The 18,513-nt window shown below is 39.6% G+C and overlaps 1 non-coding gene across 1 annotated transcript; it reads right to left on the reverse strand.

The window, feature by feature from the left end:
* Window positions 1-9,912: 9,912 nt before the first annotated feature.
* Trnat-agu lies at window positions 9,913-9,986 on the reverse strand. The gene has a single exon. It is a non-coding gene; the product is annotated as a tRNA-Thr (tRNA).
* Between the last annotated feature and the right edge of the window lie 8,527 nt (window positions 9,987-18,513).

The following is an 18,513-nucleotide window of genomic DNA, read 5'->3' on the forward strand; positions in this document are numbered from 1 at the left end:
TTCAAAGTAAAAAGAAATATACCATTCTCCAAAATGGAAAAAGAAAACTCTCAATACTCAAAAGCAAAACATAAATCTATCACTCTTATAAATGGAATGAAAATTTGTTTAAAAACCCGTGAATAAATATCTTCAAGACAAAATTCGTCTAAAGTCCCTCACCAGCCGAAAGCGAAATTCATAAAAATGTAAATAGCCGGCGAAACTATTACCCGAGTAAAAATCGTGGAGTTATTTTACTCCAGGATATAAAAACTAACCTTATTTCAACCACTACGATACTTGTGTACCTAGTCTACTAATAATACTTAAAAGGCTGAGCACATTTAAATCGTTAACAATAGTTTGCGGCATGCTTCCCTTTATACTTATTCTTTTTATTATTAAAAAATCTTCAAATGAACACCAGTAGATAAACATTTCAAAAACATTTTGTTTCGCATTATAACCCATTAAAACTTTTAATACATTTTTACATTTTACTTTTACGTTATCGGTTAATACTTCATTTCAAAATAACAGCAAAAAAAAAGAATGAAGTCACCCATTAATTTTCCCCATAAGCCACGAGTGCATCCGATGTGAATTATACACGCGATTATATGACAGACTTGCGTCTAAGATCCCCTGGATACAAGGATACTCAACGCGTTTGATGAAGCGCATGGGCAATAAACCTTGGATTACTTTTCATCCATCACTAAACTTGCTAAGCTAATTACACCTCCGGTTGGAACCCTCGGCACACGAGATGCGCACTCAATGACGGTTGTCACGTGATAGGGCTTTACTATAGTGTGGTATGAACTGAGACACTTGACTGACTTCATATCAGACGGGTGATTCAAAATGATGCCTATCCCTTATCGTGCTAATGAAGAAAGTCGAGTCATAATTATCGTTAATGCAGCCTTCCTACAAATCATACGCTTCTGATATAGAGGAACGTCCGATGTTGTGATGCAACGTCTGAAAATTGCAACGAGGCAGATATATCACACCCTTAAAGTGAATTTGCGATTGATTCCGTCAATGCTCAACGCTGGTCTAGGCCAATCCCAAAATCAGAAGTATTCCATTGTTAAACAGGTTTTTCAATCAATGTCCATCGATAGTGGAAATAACACACAGTGCTACGATGTACGATTAAGGCGACAGTTATAATTTTTTGAAGTAAAAAAATGCTGGAATTGATATCAGTAATAGATGAATTTCTAATAAAAGTGGACTTCATCAGTGTACAGTGCACAGTTTAATAATGTAATCTGTTGTCCCCTTCATTACTTACATCGATGAATTTGTGTCATCCCTAGCCAGGACATATGTTGAAATTTATTGAAACTGAAACAATTAATAAAATGGAGAGAGGAAAATCATCTACATCAACCAGCTTTACCATAGGTAAATTTTCAAAATTATAGGTACATTTCTTGTATGTGTCTATTTAGCTATTTATTGTACTACTAGTTGTTACTCTGAACTATACATCCATAAAATACCTGGTTGGCACTGATGAGCATGTATCATTTTTCCCAGTAATAAGTCTAAGGTGTGATTTGATGTAATTTCAGCGTCAGGGAAAAATAACAACTTTCCGCAAATAAATGGTTAATCGTCAATTTTGGAATCGATTTATGCATGTAATATTTCTAAATGTAAGATATTATATCTATTGGAGCCATGATGAAGTTTTCGAATTGCGCAAAATTACACAGGGTCTCTGTGCTCTCATTTTCTTCCCCAGCGTTATATACATGAAGTACTTCAAACGCCTGCACATTATTATTGCAATTGCGTTTTAGGACGTCTGGCTCCTACCGACCGGAGAATGTTTCTCTCGAAGTAATTTAATGAATTAAAAGAACTATCACTCGGATTTAGTGAGTGGAATTTTATTTTGACCTCGTAAAATAATTGCTTCTTAAATTCTAGAGAAAAGCTCTGAAAAAATATGATTGTTTCAACTAACATATATTTGTTTTCAATCAATGGGCGGTGGAAATTAAACTATTTCAGGGTTCATAGTATGTGATGACGTGATATTATAATAGAATTATACGCATTCCCTTTGGTCAGTTCGCAAATATTTTCACATCAATTAGAGAAGTACCATGTCATGTACAATGCAATGTTATGGCTACCAAGAAATGATGAAATTGAATAATGCTCATTGCAAGGTCCTGATGTAGATTCCAAAGTTTCTGTTCACATCCACATATTACCCCGCGAGCCGCCTTATAGGCTCCCGGCGGGGGAGGTAGCACATTATCTGAAAGAGCAAAGATGGTGCGCGATGGAGATATTTGAGTACTAATACCCACCTATAATTTATTGAAGTCCTTGATTGCACGGGGTACTACTACTCATTAAATTATTATAACCCCCGAATTTATAATTTAATTAATATATTATATTAACTAAATTATAAATACGGGGTAGTTACTAAATTTTTTTGCGACAAAAAAAGCTGTACTCATTGCTCTTTGGTGTTTTAGCTCTCATTGGTATATTATAAATTGATGATCCTGTATCCTGCATTCTCATTGAGGATACGCTTTTGTAGCTTCTCACTCCGTTGTTATTCCCTTTGTAGTTCTAAAATACTTTGGAAGAGAAGCCTCGCCACCATTGATTTAATTGGGTCACCTATTCTGTCCAGTTTCACCTCGTTTCTTTTCGTCTTACTACTTTACCCATTATCGCCTCTTGTGGTTGCGGTCCCTTGCGTTCTTTATCACCATAGTTGACTTCTTGGTTTTCCCATTGACCGATAAAGAGTGTTTATTTTCCCGGATATAGTGATAAAAAGGTGCTTCGAATTCATTCAGGAAGCTTGAGCTAAGCGTATATCCAGCATGCTATGACGCGCTTTAGAATAATGGCTGCTAACATTTCAAGAACGAATTACTTTTAGTTACGACGGCAGACTTGGGTAAAACAACGTACTTACCTTGGCTCCACTTTCTCATTCTTAGTGCACACTTTTTATTGGCATGCTTCGTCTGTATCATCGATGGAATCTTGCGATTGATTTTTTAACCCACTTCCCATTTTCGAATTGGCTTGAAAATTTGGACCCATCATCGCTCTAATGACAATTATTATATTCTACAACCAGACATTTGAAATTTTGTTCCACTATGCTCTAAATAATGAACTAAATTTCCAAATGGAAATTTTTCTCCATAAATGACGTCAGTTATAAATAATTTAGCAGAAATTTCTTTAACAGCTCTGGTTTTATCGATTCCATAATTCATCGCTTAAAGGAGAAAATAAAAATGAAATTGAGAAATCCTTCGAAAACACGCTATTTTCCAAAAACCGTATAAAATGCGCTAAAAAGTAACAAATTAGGGTTTTCATCACTCGAAAATTAAGCGTGATTTCTGATTAAGTTTATGTATTAATACTTACTTGCCAATACTTACGAGTGAGGCTCCTTCTTTCAAACCTATTCAGCACCAATGCTTTATTCTCCGCGTAACGGAAAGCTTATTTTTTCACTTTTTGGGCCATTTTATACTGTTTTTGGAAAAGATTGTTTTATTTTAATCTTTTTTTTTATTTTATTTGTATTCAATTTCTTCATTCTATCAATTCTCGGACACATTGTCTATCTGCTTTGTGCGAGGTGTGGGGTAGGCTCGGCTTCCGGATGGATCGGAAATGATGTAACAGAGCTTTTTCGGCGTATCAGACGTCAAGAGGAGAACGATACCCACTTTTCTTAAGGGTGGAGCGGGATTGAGTTAGTGGAGGAAAGAGATCGGGAAATACCGCTCGAGCTACGCAACGAAAACAAATCGAGTGGATTTCTTTGGAAGGAGGAAATTGGAAGTTGGCCGAAGTGTGCGATTGGCTCGTGGCCGATTATAGCCTTGGCTGTGACTTCGCCCGTGCCTATCTGCCAATCCGTTGCTCTCGCAAGGACCAGTGGGCTTCCTTGCAATTCTTTGAGGAGTTATAGGCCAACTCAAAATAAACATCCAGGCTAATCAAGTTATAATATACCAATGAAACCAAAAACACCTAACAGCAATGAAGTACAGTATTTTTTAGCGCAAAATTTTCCCTTCGACTTACTTCATGATAGTTTAAAGTATACGCCTCGATAGCTTAACTGGCTAAAGTTTCGACCGGAAATCGGGGGATCCGGGTTCGAATCCCGGTCAAGGTGGATGATTTTTTCTCTGTGGATCTTTCGCATTGCTTCATGATATTCTGAATTACGGTACTCAGGAAAAAAGAGAGAGAATAGTATCTTTCATACTTTGATACAGTTGCTTTAGAGCCTATGTGAAATGCCAAAGCTAATATATATTACACCCAATAATTTTTAACATATGCTGCCATGGATAGATAAAATACCACCACCACCTTTCGAAAGCCACCATAGGGTTGGCCAATGTACTCATTAGTGGAATATTAATGTTACCAACAGCGCGAAAAGGCTTTCCTAAAATGTCTGCATGCCTGATTCTTCGATATGCATGCACAGAGATTCCATTTAAGTGTACCTGTGCAGTCTGTTTCACTGTCGAATGGAGCGAATCATATTCACTGGCAGCTCATTCCGCCCGGATTCACGTACAGGTATAATTTTTCACGACTCCGATGAAGTGCACATCTGTAGTATTGTATGCCGTATGCAGATTTTCAAAAAACAGCTCACCCCCTGCCAAACACCCTTCATCTACATTTACATCCTTCCCCGCAAGCCACCTCAATAGTAATGTGGCGGTAGTTGTTAGTAGTTGACAAAAATAGGAGAGGGTTGTGAGGTATTTCACTGCCAGGGTACCACCTAAAATTTGCTCAAGTCCATTGTTGTTCAAGAAAAAAATGAATTACCATACCTATCCGTTCGGTAAATTAACTTATATATCGCATCTTTCGGGCCTGGAAATTTAGTGCGGTTCTAAGCTGGCGCACTCCGTGTTGCTCTATTTTTTTAATGCTGGTTCTTATATCACTAAGGAATTTAAGCCTATAACTAGCACACTGGATCTGCTGCAGCCTCCTCACAGAAGACTAGCAGCTTCAGAGCACCATTCGTACAAAAGCTGTGGAACGTTCTCTGCTCTGGTTTTGGTGATTCAAACCATGTTTCTTAGTTATTTCTTCAGTTCACGGATAAATATTTTTGCGCTGGGTTCTATTTTCTTGGCGCATACCCGAGTTGCGGCCTGGCGAGTCTCTAGAAGTACTTTCATGTCACTTCTTCATCCGAGAAATATCCTTTAACACGCTTGAGGAATCCGAGTTCCCTCAAGGCCCTGCGACTAGTATTTCTCACGTGTGTTCCTCACAATAGGTTTGAAGTTATCTTTACTCCCAGATAGTTAACCCCTAAAGTACATCGCAGGGTTTTATGTCGATGAGGTACTCCAGCGGAAAATCCACGAGAGGCACAAGAAAGGAACTGGCCGGTTGGACGACTGGGAATCCCAAAATTTTGCCCTGGCGAACTTGGTGGACACTGCTATCAGCGCGATCGCGACTGGATGACACAACTGGTCGGGGATGTCCTCTGGGATAGCGCCGTCTCTGCAAAGCAGGAGGGATGGATGACGTGTCCGCGTAAACACTCAGTCGCGGCGACCGGCTGATACATAGAGGCGGAGTGAGGGAACGCTTCGTACGGTTTGATTGCGGAGGAGAGATAAGTGACAGGGAGTATATGTTCTGGGCGTGCCGAGACGCAGCGGAGTGGTGGAGTTCACTACTGCGATTAGTTCGGCAGCCGTGCAGGGCTCATGCTCTCCACGTGGGTCGCACGTGGTGTTTACCACCGCGCGCCCTGTCCTACCAAACACCGCAAACTAAATACTCCTCCTTAGTACCGTTGGCAAAACAGTGAAAACCATAGATATTGTGGTGGTGAACCTCGGTGTCGAAGGCTAGTGATTTTTTTAATTAATTAATATTTTTATTTATTCCCACACTACCGGAAACAGTTCATATTGGCCTTTAAAGCTGGGTTTAAAACAAGTTTTCTTTCACGATTACAGGAGCATGAACAACCACATCCTGAATATGGGGCAACATACTCAGGCGGGACCCGAAAGCGCGACCTCCTGTTTGACAGGCGAGGACACTACCCCGTCGTCACCGAGGCTCGCAATGAACTTTATATAAAATACAGAATTTTTTTCACATTTTCACTCAAAACGTTCCCTGGATCATATTTTATTTCTTCGCAAATAATGATTCTTTTGCATTAAATTTTGACTCGTTTTAAAGGTATTTAGATGTAGAAAGCGCATTTACATAAGCGTAGAGTAAATGGCTATTAAAAAAACAATCACTTTCCGACCATTCTAAAATTATATGCCATTTCAAAGTTATAATATTTTTTTTTATGTGAATTATCTTCTATTAAACACCCCATATTGAATCAACTGAAACCTTTTTATCGTCACCTATTATACGTAATAAGCTAACAGTTCCACAAATAAATCTACATCTACATAATACCCCGCGAGCCGCCTTAAAGGCGTGTGGCAGGGGGTGTTAGGACACCAGCCGTTTACAACTGAAAAAAATTAAGTGCTCTAACGAGGTTGGGACTAGCGTTTATTAAAGTCCTTTATGGTTCGGGGGAAAAACGAATTCCCATATCTATCCGTTCGGCAAAATATCTCTCAATTCATTATTCACTTTCTTATCAATTCATAAATTTGTTTATATTAACACGTAAACGTTTATAAATTCATCAACATACTTCATGTTTGATATAAGGGCAAAGTTAAATGAAATTCATCTCCATCGAGAAGGATAGCAGAGTGATCTGTAGGTCAATCATTTTTGTAAACAGACGCGTTTTTCTTGTGGCCTGACTTCCCATGCCTCACGTCACGTCATTCACGAAACCCTTTAAGGTCCCCTTCCCTTTAAATGCTCGACTCTAAGGGGAGTCCCTGACTTTCACGGGCACTTTCTCCAGCGATCGATAATTCCCCTCCTCCAGGCACCAATGTTATGATGCGCGTGAAGGCTCCGTCATTTGCTATTCAGCTCCAAGTTTGCGCGCTAATTAACGAAGGCGCAGATCAAATCAAGTCCTTGTACATCTGAATTTCGGGCTCAATTATCAAAATAAAAGACAGAAATAATTCTAATTCAAAATTACATGCCCTAAACATCATATCCAGTAAGCCATCTCAAGAGTATTAAATTTCACTTAGTACGTTCCACACCGATAATTATTTCCGATCGGGTTTTGACAATACTAAGTCTTTATTAAGGAACATAAACATAAATGAGAGCATTAAAAAGTGCAATTTCAGGGTGTTTGAAATGGGAGTGAGCGTTGCTGCGTCTCCCACATAGTTTAAGATGCACAATGACACGTGAAATGGCCGAGACATTACCCTGGCCGGCCTCGATGGCGCCATGTTAATGTCCCTATCCGCAATCCTGAAGGTCGCATCCCACCTCGGAGCATTACCACCATCCAGGATATGGATGTATGCGATTTTCAAACAATTAAATTGTAAGAAAGGACTATCCAATCCTAAATTCGCCTAAGAAATAAAGATGACATTATATGACCAGCCGGGTCAACTAAGCCGATAAATATTTTTCGCAAGGCGAGTAAGAGGTAGCAAATCCTAATGCTAATGTCCATGTCAAACGATTCACATTGGGCAGCCACAGTACCGGAAATAGCAGGCAGTACCAATAAATTTAATACAGACAAATATACATAATTATACTAACAATGATGTGTGAGTGGTGGTGTAATTTTTACCAACACTTTCCTTTAACGAATAAATGACAGGAAAAAAGGCCGTGATGGTTCGATATTATAAGCCTTTAATAGGCCACGAATATCGCATGTTTGGATTATGTATTCCCTGAGGGAAAACATAGCTGTAGTTGCGAATCCAGGGAAAAGCCTTGCAAAACTGCAGTCCCCTCAACAGCATGACGTGCAAACAGACCTTGTTACCCCCACTCCAAGGAGAAGTCTCCCTGATCGGCCGCCGAATGTGTACTGTGAAAACCTTTACGTCTTTTTGATCTCGATTGATTTGTGAAAATATTGAGTCTGTTCTTTCAGAGATGGTAGAGACATTTGTCCCATATAAAAGCCTTGGAATGACTGGTACGGGCGCTAAGTGGCTCTATATGATTACTTATAGGTAATACAAATATTTTCATTTGCATCTCACATCACCAATCAGACGTTTTACCGTAATTTTTTAAGAACAGCTTCATCCACTCGTACAAAAATTACCTCCGGTATTAAATTCACCTGATAGTAGATAAATGTAGTTGTAGTTTCTATAATATAGTCGATAGCGAGTTGTGTATATCTACATAATACCCTGCGAGCTACCTCTAGGGAATTTTGCAGGGGGTGATTAATCACCAGAATTCAGCATTGGACTCCCACATGTTCACTACACGGTCCAATATGCGGTATTTGCGTTGTTACGCACTACGAAGTTTTCCTTGTATTCATCTAACATAGTATACTACAAGATTGTGTAACGACGTCAGTGTGAATGGACAACAGGAATTTTCACATCATTATCTATTAAACTATTATTTATTAATTAATGTGACTCTAAGACATCTGGTGCCTTTTCCAGAATGCTAGAATTAAAAAAAATCATTGTGGATACTCCTGAATTTCTCGTATCATGGAGATGATCCCATATGGACAACAAAATGCACGATTCTTGGGCTATAGCTTTCGTAAGGGGCATTCTTGATGTAAGGACAGGTGGGCGTTACCACGAACAGCCCCCAGAATCGATTCGAGCTAACTTGGCGGAAAAGGAGGAAATTCCAAGCTTAGTGCCTTCCTGCCTCAGGTTCTTCAGCTGGCTTACCAATGGCCTTGAATTGAAAATGAAATAACACCACGTCCTCGTCTTCTATACCTGAATAACAATAGGTTTTAACATATCGCGCGCATTGTAAGCCAACAAAATGTCAAGTATTTCGGAGTATGGGATGAGGATTATTTACAAGAAGACTGAGGTAATGCGGTTTTGTAAAGTATCGCGAGGGAGGATTGTGAGACTCAAGATAAAAGTAGTTGGGGAAATTTTTGAGCAGGTAGAGCAATTTAACTATTTGGGCAGCACATTAGAGGAAAACGGACACAGTAGCAAGGACACCAGGAAGCGAATAGCACTAGCAAAGGAGGCGTTCATGAACAGGATAAAGCTTCTAAGAGGATCGTTATGTAAGAGTTTAAAGAAAAGGTTAGTGAAGAGTTTGATCTGGAGTGCAGCTCTCTACGGTGCGAAAACGTGGACACTAAGGAAGAAAGACGAGAGGAGATTGGAGGCATTCGAGATGTGGGTATGGAAAAGAATGGAGAGGGTGAAATGGGGGGAGAGGAAAAGGAACGACGAAGTGCTGGATATGGTTGACGAGAAGAGGCAGCTTTTAGATAACAGACGGAGGAGACAGAAGGGATGGATGGAGCGAATACTTAGCGGGGAGGGGTTGTTGAAAATGGTGTTGGAGGGCAGAATGCTAGGGAAACGAGGGAGGAGAAGGTAAAGAATAGGATTTTTAGATAGATTGAAAGGGAGTCGGCCTTCCAGTGAATTGAAGAAGGCATCTCCTACCTGGAAACCTACCTTAATCGGTAGAATACTATCTGCATTTAGTAGTTTTTATAAGAAAAAAAAACAATTTTCCGAATGAAATTTTTTTATTTTCACCTTCATCCGCAAAACTTCACCCTAAAATATCACCCCATTAATGAAATTCAGAAAACGCATTACTTACCACTACTTAACAAACTTTACCGTCATGATCGTCAAATATACGCATAGGAACGAGTTCGCAATGACACGAAGGCCGGATATGAGGTTCGTAACCGTTCGGAGAAAATAACAAAATGCATACATTTCGACGGTGGAATATGCAATAAATAAAAAAAGGCCCCGGGGAGATTCGAACTCCCGATCTCCTGTTTACTAGACAGGCGCTTTAACCAACTAAGCCACGGCGCCGATATTCTGTTGAGGCAATAATGAAATAGTAGTCATTATCTTAGCATAATTATGTGATATCCACCCGTATCTCCACCCACTCTTCTTTTATCCACCGAGGCAACTTTATTATGGACTGATATTAAGTTAATTGGCGTAACCGGGGGGGGAGGTCTGGACCCGTCTCCCTTCCCCCCCAAAAAAAACATAATTGCATTGCTTCAGAGAATATAACAAAATATTGAAAAATCATGAATCAACAAAATTTTTCTTTGAAAAAATGTTTTTTCGATTATGAAAAGTGTTAAAAAATAGTTTAAAACCTCTAATTAGTACCCTATTTTTAAAAAAATTACCCGCCTTGTTTTGGAACCCCCGAATAAAATTCCTGGCTACCCCACTGTGAGGCATTGACCCTCCGTCAGTCGCGTCACTTTTTGTAACACTATTTGTCGCGCGGCGTCTCACAGACACCATTTTGGAATGGTTAAACAAAATGCATGAAAGTAGAAATAACTGTTTTGACTACAATAAATCATTCTTTGAATACTTAATTTCATGAACACACAAAAAGTCAATGCATAATAATGATTGAGACATTTTAATTAATTAAAGGATGAATACTACAAATTTCGACTTTTCTTACAGTTTGTCTTCCATTGGAATTATATTAACATGAGTAATTTCGACAGTAAATGCAAATATATTTTCCACAATTTCACATTACGGGTTTTGCTAACAATGAAACAAATAATTTTGACTACAGGGGGAATTATTGATTTTGGAGACATTTTATGTTGATAGCGAGTTCAGTTGAACTTGAACCATAGTATCTCCTTTTAGATTAGAAAGTTATCGTTCGACGTAACCACAAAATCGTTGTTTGTATGTCTGCAGTTAATGTTATATATCAACATCAACGCTGCTATAATGTATCTGCTAGTTCTCCCAAAATGCAATCATTATTATAGAGTACTTCTAAGCTCTACATAGAAAGTGTATGTCTGATAATATAAGTATATTCATCTTCAAGTTACATTGACGAGATTTTTTATTTGAAATTTCCATGCTACCGAGACAAGTTCTTAATCCATTACTGTAAGTAACTGTTAAAATCGAATGCTATAAATGAAGTATTGATATTCACTAAATTCATTGCAATTTTTAATATCATGAAAATTATTATACTTATAGTATAGGTATTTATTTATTTCATATACCACCGAAAACAGCACTGTTCAGCCTTTACATCGGGGCTGATAACATTTAACAATCACAAACATCCATGCCCTGGATAAGGGTAACTTACCCAGGCGGGACTCGAACCCGCGCCCTTGGGTTTAGCAGGTGAGGACTTTACCCCGCCGCCATCGAGGCCATTATGAATTTATAATCATTCGTTAGGTATCTCAGGTGAAGCCTTCGGACATGTCACCCCCAAATAAAATCCTCAAAGTGCGAGATGGCTAAGGGAAAGGAAGTGGCCCCCTTACTCTGAATTAATGACATTTATACGCCAGTGGCTTAGTCTGGGGTGAGCTCTACCCTCACTTATCCATACCAACCTTCTGGTTGAATAACTGATTGAGTATCATTACTTTGTATACCCTGCATACAAAAACCATAAATATAATTGCAACAATATGAAATTGACAAAGAAAGCATGAGAAATGTACGTTTCGTACGGGATCGCCTTTCTGCATGAACTTGAAATACCAGAGGAAGTTCAATCCCAGTTTGACTTTTTTCCTCTCCTTTCCACTCGTCACTGAGGCAACAACGTGATGTGGTCGACGTGAACACCAACGCAGACATACTATTATTTTTTCCCTCCGTGCGACGGTGGTAGAGTTGGCTGTGAAAGAGGTAAGAGGTCGCCGTCAAGAAAACCTGAGGTCATCAAGAGCACACGCAGACGCCTACGCAGACGAGCGGCTGTGACTGATGGTGCGAGCATTACGAGATGTTACGCAATCACGAGTGCGTCACGGGAGTAACGGACACATTTGTAAGCGCACCTACCGTCCGTCCTTGTGGTTGTGACGTAAAAGTTCGGTGAATCAGAGGAAAGAAATAAAGATACTACAGCTCATTTTTAGTGACTTCGCGGCTAAGAATTCGGACTTTCTCGCCAGGTACCCTGCATACAAAAACCATAAATATAATTGCAACAGTATAAAATTGACAAATAAAGCATGAGAAATGTACGTTTCGTACGTTTTTACCTCGTTTCCGCCACGAAAGCTATGCACTGGTGTTCAGGATTACGTGAAAATCCAACTAGCGTTCCGAGTGATACAAAACTAACTCGCGAAAAAAAATCCGTCTTTGCTAGAAATCTGCATTTACGTGGAATCCTGCGAGAAATTTTCGAAATTGGTCAGGTAATTTTGACCGAGGGGAGTTATAATTTACATCCACAAATTTTAAATTCTTAACGCTAATGAAAGTAACTAGCATGCATAAAAAATTTAAATTATACATGTACGAAGTATTGATATTCACGAGCTTTCACGCAAAAAACATGCTATTCAAATGCATGCGTAGGCATCCGTGTTTTTCCAATGACCTCAGGTTTTATTCGCGGTGACCTCTAACCTATCCCATAGCCACTATTACGAACCTCGCACAGAGAGATAATTAATATGTCTGCGTAATTTTTCAAAATCCAAAAGTCCGCTCCGAAACTAGAAAGTAATCTCTTAAACTAATAAACTAATCTCTTAAACTAGAAAATCAAAAAATGTGCATCTTGGAATCTTCTTGCATGCCGGTTATTGATCACCCCCTACCAAACACCCTGGAGGTGGCTCGCAGGGTATTATGTAGATGCAGATATCAAAGAGAGCTGTACGAGAAAGACCGCAGCCAAATCATTTGAAATGAACTTTAGTTTCCTATCTCTCTCTCATGCTGACGGGAGTATTTGAATCTGGACGCGTCTATTTTTAGAATGCACTGTCTGCTGCTGTTATGCATCGACCAAACCAGTTTCTCATCCCTCCTACTCCTCAACCTCCACCTCTGTCCGCCCACGGATTCCAACATCCCCCAAAAAAGGGCACGTCGCCGGAGAAAGAATTTCGTGCGCCTTGGCGACAGGTGGGCAGCTGACGGATTAGATCCAAGAGTGAGAATGGCTCTACGTAAGAATGGGAGAATTTTTATTGTCATACCCGGTGGGTGCCTAGAGGCGGTTTTTAGGAGTTCCCAACTCCCGTAAGGTGGTATCCGGTTCAATACACCGGTGCGACCATGTGTTATTGTGGTGGCACTTCACATTTATGAGGTAACACTTCGGCATGTATTGTATCATAATGGGTGCCCAACCCATTCAATGATATATGTACATTATACCCTGGGAGCCACCTCAAGGGAGTTTGGCAGGGGGTGAATAAACACGAACATGCAGAATGCAATACGATACGTCTTAGTAATCATCGAAATAAAGGCCATAAAGCATTCACAAGCCAGCAAGCTGAGTGAGCTCTCACCAGTCATGCATTGGTCCATGCAAGTTGACACCGGAATATGCAAAGGATACCAATTAATTTGAACATAATTTTCGATTAGTGTACAATTCACACATTTTTCTCCACCAAGTTATACAACACTTTGCAGTCAAACATTGGAGATCTAAATTCATTAGTGATAAAATTTCCGTTCCAATGAGTATGCCCAATCAAAAAATTATGAAATATTTTTTTCATTTAGTCAAGATAAAAAAATTCATTTATAGTGTTTAAGCGAATAAAAATATTTTTAGATATAATTTAACTGCACATAATGCGAGAAACAAAACGAATTGACGGGAAGAACAGCATCGGAAAAAATCGCTACTTCTCGTTAAAAAAAACAGTAAAACTACCTCACCGTGGATAATTATGGCATGAAAAACACGTCTAGGTGAAACATTGTCGCAGTGAGAAAATTTGCAAGTCACACGGGGAAAAATCGCGGAGAGCGCGAATCATCACGCAACGTAATTCGAAGAGGAGTCTACGAACGAAGCAGGTGCAATGAATGAATGGACAATTCTCAGCGAAGACCAGACACTGAGGAAAAAACTACTAGACACAAGCTAAAGGAAAAAAAAGCACTCCAAGATAAAAATAGCCGACGATAGAAAAGCTCCTGGAATGGGAAAATAATAACGGGCGAGGCAGCAACGGAAAAAACAGCGCGATAGAGAAGCAGGTCTGTTTATGAAATGGATATAGAATGAATGGTTGGGGATAGAGAGGAAGCAATTTAATCTTACGTCTCTGCAATTCATGAAAAAGCAAAGGTCTAATAATTGAACGTGGTATTGACCATGTGAACCACTTGAATATGCAGAACTGGCAAGCAGTGAAATAACAGGCTACGACTTAAATACCTCCACAAAATGAGTCCATGGGGCAACTTCTGGAAAAAGTCACATAGAGAGATGGCAATCTCTTCGTACAACATGGAGAAAAAATTGACCATATTCTGAAAACACCGGATAGGAACAAGTTAATAGTCAGGACGTGGAATTTCAAAATACGCTATACCTGCATTCCATAACTTCAATGATTTTCGCCAGCATTATGTTATCCGCAAATCAAAAGTGAGTAATTACCAGGTATAATTAGTGAATTTTAAATTTGCACATAATAAACTAAATTTACCTTGGTTGAATTTCCATAAATTTTAATTGGAGGTTATCCATCCAATATGGGCACAATGGATTACATTGTTGCAGACGCAAAATCCTCCAAATTACCACACCAAATTCATCACTAGTCATTACTTAGTGTTGCATTTAGAAAATTATTCAATCGGAAGCCAACCAGATGGCTGATTTTGGCGAATAATTTGTTGGGTTTTGCATGTTAATGACCACTAAGACGGTGCCTTATCTCAAAGGATATAACTAAAGATGGTGTGGATGAAATAAATTGGAAACCAAACGGCCAAAAAATTAGAATCCTTTACCAATAATTGATCAAATCTACGTTAACACAATCCCCACCTCGAGTTTTCGGCGCCGCACTGTGGTCCCAGATCGCAAAAAAAAAGCTGGCCTTAAGTCATTTATTCGAAGGAGGAAATCCCGTTGTCAATAAAAACCTTCGCGGCAAAAATAGAAGCATCTGATAGAGGAGACGTTAAACTGGGCAGATAATGATGGGGAAGAGAGCGTGAAGACACTGAAAGAAAAGCCGCTCTGCGATGAGAATGCGGCGGCATCGGCAGTAGCTTTTTCGCACATCTACGGGATGATGGGATAGGGAATAGTGGAATGAATGCCTTGTAGTGAGAAAATAATCGGATCCCAAATAACCAGCAGATAGATAGATTTAAAGTCGGTTTAAAAAAATATTAATAATATTAAATTTTTATTGCTAATTGCAGGAATTACATATTTACACTCATGCCGAAAGAATTAACAAATCATATCCACATCTACATAGTACTTCTACGAGCCACATCTAGGTGCTTGGCAGGGGGTGATCAAATAACCGGAATGCAGCATGCAACAGGATTCCCACAAGCATACCACATGGTATTATTTCGTCATGTCTTATACATAATATTAGTATCACAGAATTGAACAAAAACCAAATTTAGGATGCATAAGTAATGGAATAAATAGAAAAAATAGCAATAAATTATCCCTGTGAAGCACTTAGCGTGAGATTCTAGTACCCTCATGTTAATGTCTTAATCGATTTTGAATCAACGGGAAAAGTACCAAGAAATTTTAAGAACGCGGTGTCGTAATCATTTTTAAAGTGTTCCATGCGGTTGCCTGTTTTTCATTAATTCGTGCCAGGAACTTTGGAAGAAGACAACTTGGTATGAAAAATATAATGGATATAATATGGCTAGAAGAAGCGAATTCCGGAAAAGGCATCGATGTGGCTAAGATAGGGCTTAAACTGAATATCATTAACTTGTGTGCGGCAGTTTGCTGTCATAGCTCTGATGAAGATTGATAGACGGTTTACAGTTCAGGCTCTTTTTTATGAAGACCGGCTGAAGCAGTGGAGCTAATTTTTCGTTGAGTACTAATTCATATATTTATTGCTATTTTTCCTATATGGAGGAACCGTCAATAAGTCTACATAACGCGGAAGCAGCACCAGATTTCTCGCATTGAGCATGGGATGACTGGCTGATCGTGAGGAAATAATCGGATCTGCAGTAAGCAGGAGAGAGAGTTAGTTACGAGAAGAAATCCACGGGCTTCCTTCAAAGCGGCGCCTAACTCGCCCCCCTCCGACCGACCACACATTAGCCCTCCTTTTCCCTTCAGAGCAGACGGACGTGCCTCACATCCCCGCGATGGGGCAAGCGTGTGGTTTTCACGTGACCGGCGACTCTCGGCCAATGGGCTTCGGAGGCTTCCGCCGTGATCCCCACGTGGTGGCCAATGGGGGGTGAGGGGCAGCTCGTGAACGAAAGGAGGAGATATGGGGGACGACTCGAGAGACGCTTGCCGGGATGAATAAACACGCCAATGAATGCGTGGACAAGTCGAGCGGGACTTCGGGGCGACGAAGTCGAAGATGAGGGGAAAGTGGGTTGGGGGGGAGTAAAGAGAATGTTCAAAAGGTAGGAGGGAGGCCAAGCACAGGTAAGAAGGAGGAGGTGGTGTATAACGTTACGATCCTTCCTGCGATCCATATAGAATCGGGAGGGAGAAGGCGATCGGTTCATGCCGAAGCAAGTGCGTTCGTTCACTCCGAGTTTTTCATTGAAACTGTGCGGAAATGCAGATGGCGTACGTAAAGGAATACGTGAAGCAAGAAGTTGGGAAGTTGATTTACCGTGGTATCCCTTGTATTCATAGTTTTTCAAGCTTTTAGGTTAAACTGTTCAAACAAGAGGACTGCATACAGAAAGAAATGCGTGAAGCAAGAAGTTTTACCGTGGTACATCTTATATTTCTTAGTACTTAGAACTTTTCTATAAAATTGTTCGAAAAATCGGATCGCTTGCTGAAAGGAATACGTGGAGCAAGAAGGAATTTTTGCCGTGGTATCCCTCGTTTTCGTGGATTTTCGAACTTTTCTCTAAAACTGTTCGAAAAAGAGCATTGTATTTGGAAAGGAATACGTGAAGCAAGAAGTCAGGAAGATATTTTATCGTGGTATCCCTTGTATTATATGGTACTTCGAACTTTTCGTTAAAACTGTTCGAAAAAGCAGATTGCATGCAGGACTGATAGGAGGGAGAAGCAGGAAGTCTTACGTGTGTTCACCACTGTGCCTCGACGTTTCGCAATGTATAGGAGGTGAATTTACAATATTGTAGTGTTTGCGAAAAAAATATCTTATACGGAAGTGATAGTTGAAAGCCTAATTCACAATTTTACATGGCGTAGCTTGACTTATAACTACCCGAACTATCAACTGAAATATTGTACTCCACAGCGCACGAGTGCTATCATTTATCTATCGCGATATCGATTAAAAATAACTATCAATAATGAATATGACTATTAATTGACACCTACATCTTCTTTACTATAAGCCACGTTCATGAGAATCGAGTTTGTATCAACTAATGACTATCGTATCAACCGAATCAAGTCGCGTGATTTTACGTTGCATTGCACTAGCTTGTCTTAAAAAAATTTCACCCGTAATAATTACATTAAGTTAACTTAAAATAAGATTGATAAGAACAGATGAATTCTTTAATGAAACGAAGAACATCATCTTGGAACCGCACAATAATTACCGGTCCAACAGAAACGATGGAATGTTCGGTCGAGCCCAGGCAGTCAAGTATCTTACAACGTGCTCTCGTTTTTTTTACTATAACGTCTGACTACAAGCTATTTTGTGTTGATGTGTTTGATGCATTAATGGGGCTGTGTTTGTTTGAAGTTTGAAACTTATGCATGCTGCGACGTCAAGAATTTGCTTAGATTGGAGGAGGAAATTGTTGAAAAGAGGCTAAATAATTCCGCTGCACAAATGAAAGAAATAAAGTTCGTTGAAAGACAGTTGCATGTGATCGACGTTAAATTATTCCTTAACAAGTTAACAGGTATTGTCCTAACATTTCCCACTACATGCCCAATCGAGGCGGCTTGCGGAGTAGTACGTGGCTGTAAAGTTGTGAACAAGGTTTACAAACTTCTCAGACTGCGAACAGCTAGCCATTGGTTGTTCTTCCATGGAGTCCCCTAACGTGATACTTCAAACCGAACTCCCAAGAATTGGTAAATTAGAGTTAATTACATCTTAGTTACCACCTTAAACTTTCCGACTAAGTGCTAGAATTTTTTTTATTTTGAATATGGGAGTTCGACAGTTGAAACCTGATTCGGAAAGGTTCAGAATTCGTCACTGATATAAGAATATCTACTAAGACCCCATATATATTATATATATATACGAACCCATCGGTGGTCCTGAAACCTCCCAGAAAAGCCAGCAATTAGAGCAGGATCAGGTCTTTTAATTGAAGGATATCGTGCCTCGAATGCATCAAAAACTTGATCCACTCACCTAGCGGCTACCTCTTATGGAATTACGACTATCATTTCCGAAAAACTTACATCGCATAA

Source organism: Ischnura elegans, chromosome 3, assembly GCF_921293095.1.
Source record: "Ischnura elegans chromosome 3, ioIscEleg1.1, whole genome shotgun sequence".
Lineage (NCBI taxonomy): Eukaryota > Metazoa > Arthropoda > Insecta > Odonata > Coenagrionidae > Ischnura > Ischnura elegans.